Consider the following 21,771-nt stretch of genomic DNA (forward strand, 5'->3'; position numbering starts at 1 on the left):
CCGTGGAGCAGTGTGTTCTAAGGAGGTGTGATCCATGTAGCAGTGTTCGACGGAGGTGTGTTTAAGGCAGACGTGTTCTAGGGAGGTTTTTCGGCAGAGGTGTGTTCCAGCGAGGCGTGTTCTAGGGAGCAGAGCTCCAAGGAGCCCTGCTTCAGGCAGGTGTGTTCTAGGACAGTGTGTGTTCTAGGGAGCAGTATTCCATGGAGCAGTGTGTTCTAAGAATGTGTGCTCCATGTAGGAATATTCTATGTAGGTGTGTTTACGGGAGATGTGTTCTAGGGAGGTGTTCGACGGAGGTGTGTTCCACGGAGGTGTGTTCTAGGGAGCAGTGTTCCATGGAGCAGTGTGTTCTACGGAGGTGTGAGCCATGCAGCAGTGTTATAGGGAGGTGTGTTTAAGGGAGAAGTGTTCTATGGACGGGCCCAAAGGAGGTGTGTTCTAGGGAGGTGTGTTCTAGGGAGCAGTGCTCCAATGAGCCCTGGTTCAGGCAGCTGTGTTCTAGGGCGTTCTGTGTTCTAGGGAGCTGTGTTCTATGGAATAGTGAGTTCTAAGGAGGTGTGTCCCATGTAGCAGTGTTCTAGGGAGGTGTTCGACAGAGGTGTGTCTAGGGAGGTGTGTTCCATGGAGCAGTGAGTTCTAGGAATGTCTGCTTCATGTAGCAGTGTTCCAGGGAGATGTGTTCCCGGATGGTGTGAAAGGAAGGTGTGTCCTATAAAGGCATGTTCTAGAGGGGTGCATTCTATGGAACATTGTTCCAGGGAGGTGTGTTCCCGGGTGGTGTGAAAGGAAGGAGTGTCCTATAGAGGCCTGTTCTAGAGGGGTGCATTCTATGGAGCAGTGTCCCAGATAGGTGTGTTCCCGGATGGTGTGTCCTATAGAGGCATGTTCTAGATGGGTGCATTCTATGGAGGAGTGTTCCAGGGAGGTGTGTTCCTGGATGGTGTGGAAGGAAGGAGTGTCCTATAGAGACATGTTCTAGAGGGGTGCATTCTATGGAGCAGTGTTGAAGGGAGGTGTGAAAGGAAGGTGTGTCCTATAGAGGCATGTTCTAGAGGGGTGCATTCTATGGAGCAGTGTTCCAGGAAGGTTTGTTCCCGGACGGTGTGAAAGGAAGGTGTGTCTTATAGAGGCATGTTCTAGAGGGGTGCATTCTATGGAGTAGTGTTCTAGGGAGGTGTTCGACGGAGGTGTGTCTAGCCAGGTGTGTTCCATGGAGCAGTGAGTTCTAAGGTGTGCTTCGTGTAGCAGTGTTCTACTGAGGTGTGTTCCCGGATGGTGTGAAAAGAAGGTGTGTGCTATAGAGGCATGTTCTAGAGGGGTGCATTCTATGGAGCAGTGTTCCCGGATGGTGTGTTCCCGGACGGTGTGAAAGGAAGGTGTGTCCTATAGAGGCCTGTTCTAGAGGGGTGCATTCTATGGCAGTGTTCCAGGGAGGTGTGTTCCCGGATGGTGTGAAAGGAAGGTGTGTCCTCTAGAGGCATGTTTTAGAGGGGTGCAATCTATGGAGCAGTGTTCCAGGGAGGTGTGTTCCCAGATGACGTGAAAGGACGGTGTGTGCTACAGATGCATGTTCTAGAGGGGTGCACTCTATGGAGCTGTGTTCCAGGGAGGTGTTTTCCCGGATGGTGTAAAAGGAAGGCGTGTCGTATAGAGGCATGTTCAAGAGGCATGTTCCAGAGGGGTGCATTATATGGAGCAGTGTTTCAGGGAGGTATGTTCCCAGATGGTGTGAAAGGAAGGTGTGTCGTATAGAGGCATGTTCTAGAGGCATGTTCTAGAGGCATGCATTCTATGGAGCAGTGTTCCAGGGAGGTGTGTTCCTGGATGGTGTGAAAGGAAGGTGTGTCCTATAGGGGATTGTTCTGGAGGGTTGCATTCTATGGAGCAGTGTTCCAGGGAGGTGTGTTCCCAGATGGTGTGAAAGGAAGGTGTGTGCTATAGAGGCATGTTCTAGAGGGGTGCATTCTATGTAGCAGTGTTCAAGGGAGGTGTGTTCCCGGGTAGTGTGAAAGGAAGGTGTGTCCTAGAGAGCATGTTCCAGAGGGGTGCATTCTATGGAGCAGTGTTCCAGGGAGGTGTGTTCCCAGATGACGTGAAAGGACGGTGTGTGCTATAGATGCATGTTCTAGAGGGGTGCATTGTATGGAGCAGTGTTCCAGGGAGGTGTGTTCCCGGATGGTGTGAAAGGCAGGTGTGTCGTATAGAGGCATGTTCTAGAGGCATGTTCTAGAGGGGTGCATTCTATGGAGCAGTGACATGTTCTAGAGGGGTGCATTCTATGGAGCTGTGTTCCAGAGAGCTCTTTCTCCATCCCTGATGTACCTGACTACTTTTACGGAACTGTTCTGGGTTCTCTCGGAGACCCATAACGTCTTTGAAAGTACCAGCTCTGAGCAGGGGAGGGAGTGCAAGAGATGGCCAGGAAGGGGTGACGTTGGCCCCAGAGTGCCCGATTTAAGGGTCAAGGCTCCCAAAGCACGCATCTGGCTAGTTCAGGAGCCATGAACTCCTGGCTCCCTTCATGCCTCGCTTGTGCTGTGTTTGTGTATCTGACCTACTCGAGACCAGGTCAAAACAGAACACTTTGTGGCTCCCCGAGACCCCAGCATTACACAAGTGGGTGACTTGGTAGAGGGTACCGGGCTCTAGGGCACTGAGAGCTGAGTGGGTCCTGCTGCAGATTTGAAGATGGGGGGGGGGGGTGCAAAAGATTTATATTGGCAACATTTTATCAGGCTGAACTAACAAGGGTAGTTGTGAGTGTTAATGTCCTGCTGCCGGTTTTCTGCAACTAGCAAATCACGTTAATGCTTGTATCAAAGGCACATGGCATTTATTTCATCTAAATTATCAGTGCATTCAACTTAAATACAATCCGAGACACCCTGAAAGCCTGGTAGGGCTGGGGCAGAGTCAGAATCGACAGAGTGGCACACAGAATAGGACGTTTAACAGACCCTTCTGGGCCATAACCCTTAGTTTAGAGACAGCAGACTGACATGAAAGGTTCACATTTCCAAATGGTCTCTCCAGTTCTCTAACCTTGTAATTCAATTTTAAAAGACATCTTTGAAGGTGCAAATGTCTGCTGGGTGCAGAAGCAGGCAACTGGTCAGCACAAAGCGCCTTAAAGAAATCAGGTAAAAAACTCAAGACGAGGACCCAAGGCCCAGGCCAGGGCGGAGTCCGCCATGTCACAGACCAGCCAACTCACACGGTGCCACAGTGTGACACCCAGTATTGGCTAACATCACACTCACCGTGAGAGGAACCAATATCACACGGGGGCACAAAAGCCTCAGCAAGCTTTTGTTTTTTTTCCAGAGGAGGAGGTTTGAGGCCGAGGTGGGGGCAAAAGTGCCTTTTAAGCAGTGGCGACTGCTACTCAACAGGGGTGGTGGGGCTTGGGAGGGGGGGTATAAAAAAAAATTAATTAAAAAAACAAACACCTTTCCCGTCAGGAGAGACGGTTCCATCCCTCCTTCTTCCTCTTCTCATTCCCAACTCCCGGCAGCGTGGAAGCACACAGGCTCCCAGCCAATTACCAGCATGACAGCGGCGTTGTGATTGGTCTGAGCGGCCTGGTTCGGCACTCAGACAGCGAGTGGGAGCCTGGGCATGTTCTCCTCCCGGCTGTATAAATGCTAATTGCACATGACCGTTTGACTGCCACAACACTGCTGGCCAAACGGTCATTCGTACTTATGGTACACATACCCTCCTCCCTGATAGGCAGCCCAGCAACGCCCCACCCTAACCTGGCTCCTGAGGAAAAATAAAATGATAATAACATTGCTCTATTTTAATTGTATTTTTCCTTTTTCTGCACTACACAAAGCAGTGGAGCGACACTCCTCCGCCTTAGCAGAGTAATCACCGCTTCTCTTAGATGCTTCTCAGCATGAGATGACGCCCCCTCCTCACACTGTGAGATTGTTGTTGAAGTTGGCAGGTCTGACGTTATGTTTTCCATCTGACAGCATTTCGGTGCCTCTTCGTACAGAAACAAACAGTGTCTAGGCCGGATTCACACATTCTGACCTGGTGCACTTGCCATACAGGCCGGGGCAGTGAGGCGCATCTGTACGTCATGTGGCCTAGGAGAGAAGGGCCAATCAGATGCAGATGCACGGAATGGGGCATCTTAATGAGCAGTAGTCCCACAAGATATAAACACCAATCAGGGCTGTGAGCGGCAGAATGGAACACTGGCAACCAGGGAGGAGCGGACCAACCAGAGGGCGACATGGACAGAGACCTTGCTCTGGTTGGTTGTTGTGGGGTGTGATGCAAGTGTAAGTGGAAGCTGTCAGATTCGAGGAGCAACTTGTGATGAGACAGGAAGACCATGGTGAAGCTGGTGGCCATGTAACCTGGCTGAGAAACCAGGGACAAGGAAAAAGACAAGGACTTTGGTGTGGAATGCCAAGAAGCTACAAACCGGACACAGTCAGGCACTTCTACACCCATGTGCCTGTGGCGTAAAGCAAAATGATGGGTCCCCCTGCAGAATACGATGTGAGTCCTGAGTTTTCCATCCCTCACAGATGCCAACTGGCCATAGCCTGAATGGGGTGCTCCGTTACGCCCTTGCCATGTGCTGGTGGCACCATCATCCCTCCCACAGAGGGCATTGAGCTGCCAAGCTTCAGGCAGGTCAGTTGGACCCTTGAGGATCTCCAGGGGTCTAGCTGAATCTGGCTTTGCTCATTCTGTGTATTTTCCTTCATGAGTGAATGCGTCCTGTGAGAGTGACTGCTCACCTCAGGAGAGCGCGTTCTGTTCACAGCCCCCTCGGTTGTGTGCCTCGGTCTGGCCGCCGGCCTGATGTTGCCGTTGCCTGCAACTGGGTGCAGTGATTTCAACAGCAGTGCACTGGCACCCGTATTTTATGTTAATTAATGCACGCGTAAATTAAGATTAGAAGGGACGCTAGAGAGCCTATTCACAAAGGTTAACTTACAAATGAGTAAATCTACACATGTACGTTTACTCTTAACATTTTGAGTAACTTTACTTCCTTTGGCTATTTAACTTGTACAAGTGTGAAGTTTCTCAAAGTTGTAGACCTGCGTGTCTCCACCCCCTTAGAACAAGGAGTGGAACCAAATCTAGAAGTGTAAAGTTACTACTGTCAAAAGAGTGCAGTAGTAAGTCCAGCATCACACACAACCAACCACTCATGCAGCAACACCTTCCCATGGAAAATAATAGGGCAGGGACTTAAAACAGAAACCCCATAGGAAATTATTTCAAATTAAATGAAAATATTTCACCTTTTTAAATGTATATACATCATTAGTTTATTGTTAAAAAATAAATATCATTTATTAAAATGTTATTTTATGGTAACATATTTTATTACTCTCAATTTAAAAATAAATGTAAATAATTGGATAAGAAAATAATTAAAATGAATTTAAATGTATTCTGTTTTTAGTTTTTACAATTTTTAATATATATAAAACATAGAACAATATATTAATAAATATTTTACTTTATGTGGGATTTTTTGTTACTAAATCTTTTTTAAAATGTTAATTTAATATACTTTAATTATATATTAAATTCAAAATTAGGTTAATGATACTGTAGCATTTTTAATTTTGTTCTACATTTAAATTAGATATATTACATTAACCTACATCAATACTTAACATAAAAATATTTTTTTATTAATGTTGCCCATGCTTTTCCTGTGTGGCGGAGATCTCACTGAGGTAAAGAAATGGGAAAAGTGAAAATTCGTTTATTAAACTACAAATATTTTACATTAAATATTGTAAATTCATTTCATATATTTATTTTAAATATAAAACAAAAATGTACAGCATTAATAACAATTTACATTTTAATTATTTTGAACATATTAAATTAAAATAAAATTATTTTTCATTCAAAAAGGTTATTAAAACACAATAAAAGTGTTTTATTTTTAGATAGTTTTAAACATTCAATTAAAATTATTTATGTTGGTAACCATTTTAAATAATTTAATTTAACCTTATTTCCTATGAGGTTGTACTTTAACTCTCAAACGCTATTATTTCCTACGGTACAGTATTGCAGTACTTGTGACTAGCCGAATGTGGTGCTGCACTTATTCCAGCTCTGAGCTGGATTATATTTAAGCCTGTTTTAGCATCGAGGCAGAGTGACACAGGGTCTCGTATCGCAGCACAGCTCCTGGTCGGCAGCTTGACTGGATCCAACACAGAGAGATGCAGGGCCTCCCAAAGCGGCACCGCACAGTTCCTGACTTGCGGCTTCATCTGATCCAACATAGAGTCCCACTGCGCCCGAAAGCCTCACTGAATCCAACAAAGGATGACGCAGAACCAAGCTCCACCATCTCTGCATCAAAACCAGAAAGTACAACTTCCAGCAGGGGAACCTGGTTCTGTCTCCAGCCTGCACTCCATTGCCGTCGGCCTGAACTTGTGACTTTGTCCCGGTCCGGAGCGACCGGATACCCGCAGTTGGCGCCTTGTGCCTTCGGGCATTTTTTGTATCTAAAACTTTAAAAATTCATAACTAAAGTTATACTGATTGGATTTTATCGCTTTGGTGTCATTTTATTTATTAGACTAGTCCCTATTTTCTAAATTTGTTTGGGATTGTTCTTGTGTTGTATTTTCACTTTATTATTGTTGCACACTGCATAAATACTTTACAGACTGCCTCTAAGTTAAGCCCAACTGCTTTTGTACCAAGTTACCAGAGGGTTAAGCACAGGTTAATTTAGTGACTTTTGTAGTTCAAGATGACAAGGATTAGGATTATTATTTCGAGTGGGTTTTCACCCCATCAAGCATTATTTCAGTTTCTTACAGGTCCTTATTGGCTGTTGTAACTTTAGAAACAGTTTATGACTAGAATTCACTCTTTAGAAGTCACTCCTTAATCCTCTCCTCCCCCTTCTCTTTAGTACTAGGTACCCCCATTTTCCAGCCACGCCCTCCTTTCCTCCGACATAACTGTGTGGAGACTCCGCAGCTGAGGCAGAGATCTCTGCCCAGAAAAGACAGGCAAGGGGGCACCTCCTGCTCACAGGTATGAGAACAGGATACTGTAGCACATTAGTAATACGAGTGGAACACTACTAAACATACTACAAAAATGCAGTTTATGAATAGGCCCCTATATGTACAGTTGCACATAAAAAACAATCTACACCTCAAAGGCAGATAACACCTTCCAGGGTCATGTAGATTACCTGCTTATGATATATCACTATGGAAACGGCTGTCAGCGAACATCCACCAAGCTAGTGAATTAGCAATGCGGACCGTAAAGGCCGATAACATCCACCAGGCTAATGAATTAGCAATATAGACCACGAAGGTTGATAACGACCACCAGGCTAATGAATTAGCAATATAGACCATGAAGGTTGATAACGACCACCTGGCTAATGAATTAGCAATATAGACCACGAAGGTTGATAACGACCACCTGGCTAATGAAGTACAATATGGACCACGAAGGTTGATAACGACCACCAGGCTAATGAATTAGCAATATGGACCATGAAAGCAGATAACGTCCCCCATGCTCGTGCAATCTTCTAGTAAATTATCAACAGCCAACCTTAAAGCGGATATTGACTGCCAAGCAAAGGATTCTGCTCATGAATTAGCAGTACAGACTGAATGCTGATAAGGTTCATGCAATAGACATGCTGACGGCAGATAACCCCTGGCAGGCTCAGGCATTCTGCTCATAAATTATCAGTATAGACCCTGGTGGATGATTTCACCTGCCAAACGCATGCAGTGTACACTTGAAAACCAATAAAGACCCAGAAGTGAGACAAAGCTTGCCAGGGTCATGCAGTCTGCACAAGATAAAAACAAAGAGAACCTGGTTCCATATGACACCCACCAGGCAGAAGTAGTTGGCTTCTAAATGACCACTGCAGACCCTGACACCAGTAGGGCTCACGCAGTCTGCACATGAAAAGAAATGATCCGGAACCTTAAGGTAGATGGTATGTGCAGTCTGCTCACGACCCCGAAGACAGATAATCATGCAGTCTGCTTGTCATACATCCTGGAGACTCTGAACCACCCCACCCCCACCAGGCCCATGCAGTCTGCTTGTAATACATCCTGGAGACTCTGAACCACCCCACCCCCACCAGGCTCATGCAGTCTGCTTGTCATACATCCTGGAGACTCTGAACCACCCCACCCCCACCAGGCCCATGCAGTCTGCTTGTCATACATCCTGGAGACTCTGAACCACCCCACCCCCACCAGGCCCATGCAGTCTGCTTGTCATACATCCTGGAGACTCTGAACCACCCCACCAGGCCCATGCAGTCTGCTTGTTATACATCCTGGAGACTCTGAACCACCTCAAGCAGTCTGCTTGTTATACATCCTGGAGACTCTGAACCACCCCACCCCCACCAGGCTCATGCAGTCAACTGGTAATACATCCTGGAGACTCTGAACCACCCCACCCCCACCAGGCTCATGCAGTCTGCTTGCCATACATTCTGGAGACTCTGAACCACCCCACCCCCACCAGGCTCATGCAGTCCGCTTGTAATACATCCTGGAGACTCTGAACCACCCCACCCCCACCAGGCTCATGCAGTCAACTGGTAATACATCCTGGAGATTCTGAACCACCCCACCCCCACCAGGCTCATGCAGTCTGCTTGCCATACATTCTGGAGACTCTGAACCACCCCACCCCCACCAGGCTCATGCAGTCCGCTTGTAATACATCCTGGAGACTCTGAACCACCCCACCCCCACCAGGCTCATGCAGTCTGCTCATGAACTAGTGACATAGAATCTGAAAGTAGATTACAGATGGCTCATTCATGTAATCTGCTCATGAATTCTCATTACAGCCCGTGCAGACTGAGAACCCCCACCAGGCCCATGCAGATCGTTCATCTGTGGGCAGACGGTAGGTGTTAAAAGTCACATCATGTGACTACTGAAGAAATGTACTGTTTTAGATTCTTAATGGACAATTCTTTAAAGGACCTGAAAGTTTGTTCTCTTTTTGGGTTGACCTTGATGTGTGTTGATGTGTGGAGGTTGGACACTTACCTGGGTGATGGGACTGACAAAGTGGTTGGTCCAGTCCAAGGATTTTAGACATTTCAACCAAATGGCTGAAGATATCAAGAAGACGATCTCCAGAATTTGGAAAACAAGACACAAAAGAGGCTACAAAATAACCTCAGCAGAGAGTAGGAGTAGGTGTAACTCCTGTAATTTTGTGGAGCGTCATTACACAAAAAGAAGAAATTACGCAGAATTTTACAAAATCCATCTCAGTCTCAAGAAATTACCTGAACGTTCCGGTTTGTTCAGGTAAAAATGTAACTTTAAAATGTAATTTCAAGTTGATTTATGGTTGCTCATAGTCAAAACACTGCTGCTCGCATTCAGATTCGTAGTTTCGCACTCAAAGATTACCTGAACGATACATGTTGTGTTACAATTCCTCATAGAAATTACAAGTAAATGTTGTTAAGCCTTGTTACCAGATTAATGCCAATTACTTTGGCATAATTCAAATTTCACCAAGGCCTAACAAAGACCACTCTTCAAGACTTGAGCAGGCGCTCAAATAGTCGCCAGGAGAGCTCAGCAAGGCTGCTCAGTGAGGTGACACCAAAATCAGGAGTGTACACCATGGAGCGCAGTGAGGTGACACCAAAATCAGGAGTGTACACCATGGAGCGCAGTGACACCAAAATCAGGAGTGTACACCATGGAGCGCAGTGAGGTGACACCAAAATCAGGAGTGTACACCATGGAGCGCAGTGACACCAAAATCAGGAGTGTACACCATGGAGCGCAGTGACACCAAAATCAGGAGTGTACACCATGGAGCGCAGTGAGGTGACAGCAAAACACTGTGGAGCTCTGTGGGGTGTCAGCAACGCCTGCATCTGTGCAGAGGGCTTTCTAGGGAATTAAAGGTCACATGTACAAAGGGTTTTTATGGTCGCAAACAGGCCGATTCTCATATAGTCCCGTTTGCGAATGCAAAAAGGCTTTTTTAAATGAACGAATCCCTATTTCCAAGTCACTAACCTATGACAGAATGGCAAACTGGGTTTGCGATTCGGTATTAGGAAGGGGCGTGTTAAATTTTTTTGGCTAAGCTATGTCCACAGCAAGAGTACTAGCATACCATACTCACCACTGATTCTACTTTTGCACTTGCCCAGGGCCTGCAACATGCTTGCACATCACAACATGACTCTGTGGCGGGAAGCGGGTCTAGAGATGGTGGGTGATTTCTATTTGGAAGCTACCCTGTTAACGTTTAACGAACTGGTGGACAATGCGGGGTACACGCGGGCGCCTATCTGACAGACTGCACAGTATGACATCTACTACAAATCACTTGGGACCCGGGAGATGATGAACTCCAGACATCGCAGATACTTACGCAGATGCTATCCATAAATGACACCAAAAAAAAGTGATATCACTGCTTTACACAACATTGCTGACAGAGGCCTGCCCGAGTCCGGAGGCTGCGCGACCTAGATGGGATGCAGCACTCCCCACCGCCTTGTCACAGAAGGCCTGGACAGCAGTGCTTTCCTCCGTTAAATGTGTCTCACGTAACCCTAGACTTCGCTACACCCAATTTAATTACCTACACCAGTGGTTTCCAACCTTTTGACTTCTGTGGACCACCCACTTTATCAATACTGGAGCCCAGGGACCCCCTCTGAATCATTATAGGAATCCAGGGACCCACCCACTGAGTCATTACTGATAGCTGGGGACCTAATCTGTTAATAATATTTAATTTTCTCAGCCGTCACGGACCCCGAGGAGGCTTTGCGGACCCCCATGGGTCCCCGGACCACAGGTTGGGAACCACTGACCTACACCACTCCTACGTATCCCCGTCCCGCATAAAATGCATGTTCCCCACGTCAGACCCTGTGTGCCACCACTGTGTGACACCAGAAGCCGACTTCTAACATATGGTTTGGGACTGCCCACTGTTAGCAGCAGCCTGGCAACACATTATTGAAGTAACTGTGGAAATAACTAACCACGCCCTGACATTGAGCCCAGAGTCCTGTTTATTGGGTCTGCGCCGGTGGGCTAAAGGAGATAAACAGCTCCATAGATTTGTCGATTTGGCCTTTATAACTTTTAAACGCTTAATAGCCACACACTGGAAGGCCTCTCACGCCCCTAGTTATACTAAGTGGCTACAAGGCCTGCTTCAGTGGTCCCGTGCGGAGGCCCATACCCTACGCCTCCTGCAATCTAAGGGGTTGACGGGTGGTGGCTACAAGATGTGGGATGCTTTTATTGTGCACATTGAAGCCAAAAATGACACCCACCCACCCTGAACACTCAGGAACTCCCACTCCACCATCCGGGCAGTTATGCCGCTATTAAGATCCAAGGTTTGGACCACACTGTTCTGGTGACTCCACTTGCTCCTCAGTAGGTTGACCTACTGTTGCCAATACCCACACGTACATGATATCACTTGATACCCTCATTTGGTATTGTTACGTATGCGGTGCTCCCCCCTGCTATACCTGCTCTGCTGTGCGTCACCACCGAGAACACCTACATGCGGCTGAGATATACTTTAACCTACTGCGTGGAAATCGACCCTATAGCCAAATGATAGTTCCCCACCTCTGTAAATTTTACTGGAGATACACCTCTCGCTAAGTGGCATAGTTAGATGTTGTATTTTTTTTCTCCTTATGAATATTTCCTCCTTTTCTTTCTTTCCATTGTTGTATATCGCTGCCTCACAATGTTTGGTTGTGTTAAACCCAATAAAGAGATATATATTTAAAAAAAAAAAAAAGGAATAGGCTTTTTTAGGCTGCTCCTTCCAAATCTCAGTGGTATGTTAGAATGTTTTGCAACCAAAATGCGTTACATAACATTTGGATTTTACCACCTACTTCAAAGTAGGGGTAACACATTCATTTGTAAATGTTTGTAAACATGGACTACTGCCTACTCTTAAAAAATGAAATTTTTCTTTTGAAACACATCCCGTTTTCTTTCACAGAAAATGTGCTGCATTAACAAAAAAAATAATAATAATAAAAAAAAAAAGATTGCTTTGTTTAAAAGTAATCACAGACCCCAGCAGGCCACCATCCCTGTGATTTTTGTGATTTCCAAAGGGTTGCATACGAAGACCTACCTCATTAATGTTCATGAGGTAGGTCTATTCGCGACCCACTGGGAATTGTAAAATGTCTAAATAACACAATAGTATATTGCTTTTTGCGAATAGCAAAACGCAAAAATTCGCTATTTGCTAATTGCAAACACAATTGTTTGTACATGTGGCCCCAAGTCATTTACCTTCAGAGTTGGTGTTTGCAGCATGTGGGCTAAGATGATGCTACACAACTCCTGGCTCCTGGCATGTACTTCCAGGCAGCTGATAAGAGGTTTACACATTTTTTATAATTGACCAGGAAGACGCGTGGAACAAGATCCAAAGATCTTGGCTGATTGGTCCTCTGGGCAGGTGAACTTGTGTCCAAAGCAGCAGGTTTCAGGGAAAGGCCTGGTGTTCAGGGCCTCACTGCATCGCCCTCCCGTGCACCGGAAGCCCAGCTCCTTGAAAGTAACACCTTGAAAGCGAGCCTGGTTCCGCAGAATTATTTATTAAACACCATCCGCGGAGCGCCACGAGGCCAGCGCTAATCAGCTCTATTCCACACTTCAAAGCAAATGAGATGCCCTTCCCGTCCGCCGGTTCTTTTGAGGCTTAACTAGGAACGCGCTTGAAAATGCAGAAGAAAGCCCCCAGGTATTAGCGCTTTAATACACAGCTTTCTTGGACAAACGTTTGATAAAAACGGAAGCGCGCAAGATGTTCCGCGGATGGCGCTTTACAGTAGCCCGGGGCTGCTGTAAACGCTCACTTTGTACCAATCCCGGCGTCTCCGCAGATGACACGGCTGCTCATCTGCAAAGAGGTGGGGGGTCATCAGGGTGCAGACCCAGGAGAAGGGCATCAGAACACCACCCCGATGCCCGCCCTGTGTGTGCCACCTGAAGGGACTGCGCGCAGTGCCACTCTTGCCCATTCGCCCATGCACGTCACTTAGGGGTCGCAACTGCCACCCTGGCTTGCCCCTTGCGACCCCTGGCACTGCCTCAGCGAGCCCTGGCCTCAGAGGTGGCAAATTCAGTGCCAGGAGCACAGGGGCAGCTCGTCCTTATGGACATTAGTGGGGGCTTCACTATTTGTTTTCTGTAAATTTTATATTACACTGATAGTGAATAATGTGTTATTCACTATTAGTGTAATGATACAGGCGTCGCTGCACCTTCAGCACCGAGGAGCAGCGCTGCAGGAGGCACAGTTCAAGGGCTGGCATCAGGGGCGTAATACAGGACCGTGCAGCCCCCCCCAAAACAATCCAAAGCCTATGAGTATGTGTGCGCTATGGGAGACTCAGGGGGCCCCATCACATTCCTCAGGAGTCCCCATCACATTCTGCAAGGGCCCCCATCATTTTGCCACTGGCAGCCACAGTGCAAGAGTGGCACGGCTGGCACACATGGTACATATTCTGAAGCCATGCTTGGTCCTCTGCAGGCCCATCTTTCAGCGCCTGGCAAAAAAGGCCTTTCCCTTCCAGGCCCAATGTGACCCTCTTTGGCTGTGGCCAAAATGAGCCGCATCACGCCACATTGTGGTGTCGTTTAAGTGCCGGGTCAGTGCAGGGCCCTCTAATAACAACAAGCATTGACAAAGCTTATAGGTTTTCAGTGGCATGCCAACCTTTTAGGTCCAACAGTTTTTTTTACCGGTACTGTTCTGCATCAGCAAAAAATAAAGCAGCTTGCTAGCTGATGCGGAGCAGCCTCAGCAAGAACAAAAATAAAGCTGCTGCAGCGTAACACTGCATGGGCATGCATAGGACGCCATGCGTACACTCGTATGCGTCATGACGTACTGGCCACATTTTGAACTTTTTTACTTTGTCATTCCAAGATGGCTGTTGCCAATGGTTGCTTTGCTCGAGGGGAGGGACAAACACAAGAATATGAAGGAAAGCCAGAAAATAAGATAGAAGCACCTTAGTTTGCCAAGCCAAGGAATGGGCTGACCCAAAGTCCACTGCAACTGTAGGTACTGTCCACAATAAGGGCCTCACTAAGAGTGTGGCGGTCTTAGGACCGCCACACTACCAGTAGCAGTCTGACCGCCACATAACGATCCTGACAGTCCGACCGCCACATAACAACCCTTGCAGTCTGAATGACGCATAACAAGCCTGGCGGTCCCACTGTGGCATAACAACCCTGGCGGTCCCATTGCAAGGAACCGCAGGCTCCGTCAGGATCATGGATCCCGGCAGTCTGGCAGTGGAGATCCTAATACGCCAGGGCAGCGCTGCGATTACGACCTGGTTATCCGCCAGCATTTTCACACCACCATGAAACGGCTGGCGGAGAAAAGGTGCAGGGGGCCACAGGGGGACCCCTGCACTGCCCATGCACTTGGCATGGGCAGTGCAGGGCCTCCCCCTGCCCGGCACCATCGCAATCTTCACTGTGCAGACAGAGAACATTGTGAAGGTGCTGGTGCATCTTGCAGCATTGTCGCTAGCTCGATTACAAGCTGGAGATAATGCTGTAGCCTGTTTCCCGCTAGGCCAGCGGGCGGAAACCAAGGTTTTTGCCCACCGGCCTAGTGGGAAACTCTTAATGGGTCCGGCGTGGAGGTAGCCAGAGTGGCGGCAACCTCCCTGTCGGAAGTTCGGCGGACGGTGCAAACCATCTGCCGAACTCCTAATCAGGCTCTAAGTCTTTGACATCACACAGCTTAACACTGTCTCTAAGCAATACCTAAAAGGATAGTTAGAAAAGGAACCTGCTCTTACAGACACTGTTGAGAAACCAGGAAATGAAAGTATAGGTGCAGAGTCGGTTTCAGAGGGTACTGGTGTTTATGGCACAGCAGTGTGCTGAAGCTTGCCCTGCCCACATTCTGTCTGTATGAGGAAGGCTGTGCTTCTCGAGTGAGGGAAGCTTGCACTGCTACAGCATGTGCTGTGCTTGTCGAGTGATGGAAGCTTGCACTGCTACAGCCTGTGCTGTGCTTGTCGAGTGTGAGGGAAGCTTGCACTGCTACAGCCTGTGCTGTGCTTGTCGAGTGATGGAAGCTTGCACTGCTACAGCCTGTGCTGTGCTTGTTGAGTGAGGGAAGCTTGCACTGCTACAGCCTGTGCTGTGCTTGTCAAGGGTGAAGGCTCGCACTGCTACAGGATGTGCTGTGCTTGTCGAGTGTGAGGGAAGCTTGCACTGCTACAGCCTGTGCTGTGCTTGTCGAGTGAGGGAAGCTTGCACTGCTGCAGCCTGTGCTGTGCTGGTCAAGTGAGAGAAGCTTGCACTGCTACAGCATGTGCTGTGCTTATCGAGTGAGGGAAGCTTGCACTGCTACAGCCTGTGCTGTGCTTCTCGAGTGAGGGAAGCTTGCACTGCTACAGCCTGTGCTGTGCTTGTCGAGTGCGAGGGAAGATTGCACTGCTACAGCATGTGCTGTGCTTCTCGAGTGATGGAAGCTTGCACTGAAACAGCATGTGCTGTGCTTGTCAAGTGAGGGAAGCTTGCACTGCTACAGCCTGTGCTGTGCTTGTCGAGTGAGGGAAGCTTGCACTGCTACAGCATGTACTGTGCTTGTCAAGGGTGAAGGCTCACACTGCTACAGCCTGTGCTGTGCTTGTCGAGTGTGAGGGAAGCTTGCACTGCTACAGCCTGTGCTGTGCTTGTCGAGTGAGGGAAGCTTGCACTGCTACAGCCTGTACTGTGCTGGTCAAGGGTGAAGGCTCACACTGCTACAGCATGTGCTGTGCTTGTCGAGTGAGGGAAGCTTGCACTGCTACAGCCTGTGCTGTGCTTGTTGAGTGTGAGGGAAGCTTGCACTGCTACAGGATGTGCTGTGCTTCTCGAGTGATGGAAGCTTGCACTGCTACAGCATGTGCTGTGCTTGTCGAGTGAGGGACGCTTGCACTGCTACAGCCTGTGCTGTGCTTGTGGAGTGATGGAAGCTTGCACTGCTACAGCCTGTGCTGTGCTGGTCAAGTGAGGGAAGCTTGCACTGAAACAGCATGTGCTGTGCTTGTTGAGTGTGAGGGAAGCTTGCACTGCTAAAGCCTGTGCTGTGCTTGTCGAGTGAGGGAAGCTTGCACTGCTACAGGATGTGCTGTGCTTGTCGAGTGTGAGGGAAGCTTGCACTGCTACAGCCTGTGCTGTGCTCGAGTGAGGGAAGCTTGTACTGCTACAGCCTGTGCTGTGCTTGTCAAGGGTGAAGGCTCACACTGCTACAGGATGTGCTGTGCTTGTCGAGTGCGAGGGAAGCTTGCACTGCTACAGGATGTGCTGTGCTTGTCGAGTGTGAGGGAAGCTTGCACTGCTACAGGATGTGCTGTGCTTGTCGAGTGTGAGGGAAGCTTGCACTGCTACAGCCTGTGCTGTGCTCGAGTGAGGGAAGCTTGCACTGCTACAGCCTGTACTGTGCTTGTCAAGGGTGAAGGCTCACACTGCTACAGGATGTGCTGTGCTTGTCGAGTGCGAGGGAAGCTTGCACTGCTACAGGATGTGCTGTGCTTGTCGAGTGTGAGGGAAGCTTGCACTGCTACAGGATGTGCTGTGCTTGTCGAGTGTGAGGGAAGCTTGCATTGCTACAGCCTGTGCTGTGCTTGTCGAGTGAGGGAAGCTTGCACTGCTACAGCCTGTGCTGTGCTTGTCGAATGTGAGGGAAGCTTGCACTGCTAAAGCCTGTGCTGTGCTTGTCGAATGTGAGGGAAGCTTGCACTGCTACAGCCTGTACTGTGCTTGTCAAGGGTGAAGGCTCACACTGCTACAGAATGTGCTGTGCTTGTCGAGTGTGAGGGAAGCTTTCACTGCTACAGCCTGTGCTGTGCTTGTAGAGTGTGAGGGAAGCTTGCACTGCTACAGCCTGTACTGTGCTTGTCGAGTGAGGGAAGCTTGCACTGAAACAGCATGTGCTGTGCTTGTCGAGTGAGGGAAGCTTGCACTGAAACAGCATGTGCTGTGCTTGTCGAGTGAGGGAAGCTTGCACTGCTAAAGCCTGTGCTGTGCTTGTCGAGTGAGGGAAGCTTGCACTGCTACAGGATGTGCTGTCCTTGTCGAGTGTGAGGGAAGCTTGCACTGCTACAGGATGTGCTGTGCTTGTCGAGTGAGGGAAGCTTGCACTGCTACAGCCTGTGCTGTGCTTGTCGAGTGAGGGAAGCTTGCACTGCTACAGCCTGTGCTGTGCTTGTCGAGTGAGGGAAGCTTGCACTGCTACAGGATGTGCTGTGCTTGTCGAGTGTGAGGGAAGCTTGCACTGCTGCAGGATGTGCTGTGCTTGTCGAGTGTGAGGGAAGCTTGCACTGCTACAGCCTGTACTGTGCTTGTCGAGTGAGGGAAGCTTGCACTGAAACAGCATGTGCTGTGCTTGTCGAGTGAGGGACGCTTGCACTGAAACAGCATGTGCTGTGCTTGTCGAGTGAGGGAAGCTTGCACTGCTAAAGCCTGTGCTGTGCTTGTCGAGTGAGGGAAGCTTGCACTGCTACAGGATGTGCTGTCCTTGTCGAGTGTGAGGGAAGCTTGCACTGCTACAGGATGTGCTGTGCTTGTTGAGTGAGGGAAGCTTGCACTGCTACAGCCTGTGCTGTGCTTGTCGAGTGAGGGAAGCTTGCACTGCTACAGGATGTGCTGTGCTTGTCGAGTGCGAGGGAAGCTTGCACTGCTACAGCCTGTGCTGTGCTTGTCGAGTGCGAGGGAAGCTTGCACTGCTACAGGATGTGCTGTGCTTGTTGAGTGCGAGGGAAGCTTGCACTGCTACAGCCTGTGCTGTGCTTGTCGAGTGCGAGGGAAGCTTGCACTGAAACAGCATGTGCTGTGCTTGTCGAATGTGAGGGAAGCTTGCACTGAAACAGCATGTGCTGTGCTTGTCGAATGTGAGGGAAGCTTGCACTGAAACAGCATGTGCTGTGCTTGTCGAGTGTGAGGGAAGCTTGAACTGCTGCAGGATGTGCTGTGCTTGTCGAGTGTGAGGGAAGCGTGCACTGCTACAGCCTGTACTGTGCTTGTCGAGTGAGGGAAGCTTGCACTGAAACAGCATGTGCTGTGCTTGTCGAGTGAGGGACGCTTGCACTGAAACAGCATGTGCTGTGCTTGTCGAGTGAGGGAAGCTTGCACTGCTACAGGATGTGCTGTCCTTGTCGAGTGTGAGGGAAGCTTGCACTGCTACAGGATGTGCTGTGCTTGTTGAGTGAGGGAAGCTTGCACTGCTACAGCCTGTGCTGTGCTTGTCGAGTGAGGGAAGCTTGCACTGCTACAGGATGTGCTGTACTTGTCGAGTGCGAGGGAAGCTTCCACTGCTACAGCCTGTGCTGTGCTTGTCGAGTGCAAGGGAAGCTTGCACTGCTACAGGATGTGCTGTGCTTGTCGAGTGCGAGGGAAGCTTGCACTGCTACAGCCTGTGCTTTGCTTGTCGAGTGTGAGGGAAGCTTGCACTGCTACAGGATGTGCTGTGCTTGTCGAGTGTGAGGGAAGCTTGCACTGCTACAGCCTGTGCTGTGCTTGTCGAGTGAGGGAAGCTTGCACTGAAACAGCATGTGCTGTGCTTGTCGAATGTGAGGGAAGCTTGCACTGCTACAGCCTGTGCTGTGCTTGTCGAGTGTGAGGGAAGCTTGCACTGCTACAGGATGTGCTGTGCTTGTCGAGTGTGAGGGAAGCTTGCACTGCTACAGCCTGTGCTGTGCTTGTCGAGTGAGGGAAGCTTGCACTGCTACAGCCTGTGCTGTGCTTGTCGAGTGAGGGAAGCTTGCACTGAAACAGCATGTGCTGTGCTTGTCGAATGTGAGGGAAGCTTGCACTGAAACAGCATGTGCTGTGCTTGTCGAATGTGAGGGAAGCTTGCACTGCCACAGCCTGTCCAAACTGGGGTGGCATGGTTAGCAAAAGAATGATACATTTAACCCAGATCTGTGACTGGTGGTGAGTGTTTGAAACGTTTCAGCACTCGGTCCATCATTTTGTTATGTTCCTGCTAGAGCTGCTGACCCTGGGGTACCAGGTTTGAATCCCGACCTCAGCTAACATCATGTGATTCGGGCCAAATCACTTAATATCCTGTGGATAGTAAATGTGTAACATACTCCGGTGCTCTTGTAAAGCGCTTTAATTCCATGCTATTTCTCCTAATCCAGGCAGGAGCGTCAGACACATGTAAGGATGAACAGGTTTGCTGTCTCTCTGCGCAGCCTCCCAAGAATGGTTATTTAGTCCCAAAGCTTCTCAAAGGCGGCACAAAAACACCGCGAAGCATCAAAGCCGCAGCTGCTCCCCGCAGCCCCCACAAAACACGCCTTGGACTTCTGCTCATGCAGAACACGGCCCCCCCTGGGAGGATCCAAGGTACCACGTCTTATTGTGGGGTGGTGGGCGGTGGGCGACTGCTGCCGCTTCATCTGAAATGCCACCGAGCATTGGGACTCATTAGCATGGCAAGCAGCCCCTCATCAGAAGAGCAGCTGAAGGCGCAAAGCATCCTGGGGCCGCCGAATGCGCCATCCAATCTGAGGCTCACAAGGGGGGGGCAATTACTGAGCTTAGAAGCAACAGGGCAAATCAGAGCCCGAGCGGAGCGCCTGGAGTCCGGAGCAGGCGCTTCACGCCGTGGCCTCCCCGGCGGGCCACGTTTTAGGAGCAGCTTTCGAGATCCTGGCACGTGGTTGGCCATTGGACCGCACGCGGCCTACATCTGTGGGCCCAAACTGGGCACAGCGTGTGCCCACCCCAGCCCTAGCTGGTACCATTCCGTGCCTTTGTTTAGGCCTTAATTTGAGCAGGTGGTTGCAGGTGCGGCCCATCGGCACTCATTTCTGGGAACCGGCTCTTGTTTTTCCTTAAAAAAATTCGATCCGCAGCAGGAGAGAGAAAAACAGAAAAAGGGAGAGGAAGACAGAAAACAGCAACAAAGGGAAAAAGCAGGGGAGAAAAAGAGCCTGCAAGAGTGAAATATAGGGAAGGGGGTGTCTGGTGGTGTATTAAGGCGGCAGGAGGTGGAATCAAAACTACGTACACTTGAAATTCGATACCCCGATCTTAAATAGGGCTGACCGTTTGAGCCCCGGCACTAATTCTATTACAAATTAAGCACTGCCTTTGTTTCACCTTGGTTGGGTTCTGCTTTATCATTCTCCCGGGTACCGGCTGAATACACAGCTCAGTATTTGTGGTGCATCTTCTTCACGTCGTTGTTGGGTTATTACCAGGTCCACGGTTCACCTTTTTTAGAATAAATTAATGAGCGTTTCTTCAAGTTTTGAGACTGAAAATATGAAGAAATGGCACTTCAATCAGTGGTTGAAATGGGCGGGATCGGAGGGGCACGACATGCCCATACTTTTATGATTATGAAACACCGTTCCCCTACTCTCTGTAAAAAGACAACTGTCCAATGTCTCAGCTGAATTGTCATTCAGTGACTCTCCTGTGCTGTCAAACCAAAGCCGGGCAGACAGCTAAACAATCAACAAGCCTTCCTGCCAGGGTGCTGCTGCCTGAAAGAAATGCTGAGTGCAACTGGTTAATCTGCAAATGTAAAGGATGCTTGGGAACCATACTGGCTTTGATTGACCGAATCACTCGAAGCTTTGTGATAACAAAGATTTATTATATTTGAGTCCCAGAGTAAAGAGTTAGCATCAGGGCTGTGTAGTGTGTACTTTTAATTGTAATTTTATTTATATCACACTTACTACACCTGGAGGTGTTGAAGGGACAGTAATGTAAAATAAATTGGATTTCCTACACACTGGGTATTACTAAAATCTATATTTTGGAAGCACCATTTAATCCTAAACATTTTCCACATTTTGTAGCAGTCTATCTTACAGTGTGTGTAATGTAAGTTTAAAATAATGAATTACACAGTCACAGTGCTTTCTGTCACAGACTGTGACCTCAAAGCACAAAAAATCCCCAAAGTCACTTGTCTCCATTGCAGCAACCAAGACTTAATTCTGTGGCTCTCTGGTCAAACACAGACCTCTGCAGTGCATTGACTAATAGAGGCAATACCGTGCATTTAACCATGAGTGACAACTTGTCTTTATTTTATTTTTTATTTACACTGCATGTCATTTTATATGTACCTTACTGTGAAAGACCAAAAAAAAGTACAGAATATTTTATTTTTGTAGCCGCACCTTGGACACCGCCTCCACGCTCACTGACCCAAGCCCACTGTACGCAGCATCAGTTCCCATACTTTTTAATGCACTTCGACCACTGACTTCAATAAGTATTTGTGTAAAATCTCTATGTTCTTTTTTTTTTTAAACATGTGTGTTTTAATAATCCTTAGTTAAAATATTTCAAAAATACTATGTAAATGATTTTGCTTGTGTTTGTTTTTTATGTTGCAGCCTAATCCCCAATAAAAACATAAAAGCTCTGATATAGATTTAGATCGCCACCTGAAGGTACCTTTACATTTTTTTTGGTGTCCACCAACATTCCCATAATAACCTATTGATCTGTGACATCATCATACACTGGCACAATGACAACAGAGAGCACAGCAGTCAACAGAAAGCCTTTCTGGAAGAAAACTACCTCACCCAGTACTCAAAGTCTCACAAGTGCAAGAAAGACTCTGTTGTTGGTCTCTCCACAACCCTACATATTCCTACAGCAGACTGATCACTTATACCTCCCTTTTCTTCTTCAATGCAATCCTCCTAAGCAGAGC

At 48.3% G+C, this 21,771-nt stretch overlaps 1 protein-coding gene across 2 annotated transcripts in view; it reads right to left on the minus strand.

Moving 5' to 3' along the window:
- The window catches only part of AK8 (adenylate kinase 8), a 424,031-nt gene that overhangs the window by 292,189 nt on the left and 110,071 nt on the right, over positions 1–21,771 (minus strand). The gene's annotated exons all lie outside the window — the stretch shown is intronic.

The sequence above is a fragment of the Pleurodeles waltl genome, chromosome 6 (genome assembly GCF_031143425.1).
Source record: "Pleurodeles waltl isolate 20211129_DDA chromosome 6, aPleWal1.hap1.20221129, whole genome shotgun sequence".
Taxonomy (NCBI): domain Eukaryota; kingdom Metazoa; phylum Chordata; class Amphibia; order Caudata; family Salamandridae; genus Pleurodeles; species Pleurodeles waltl.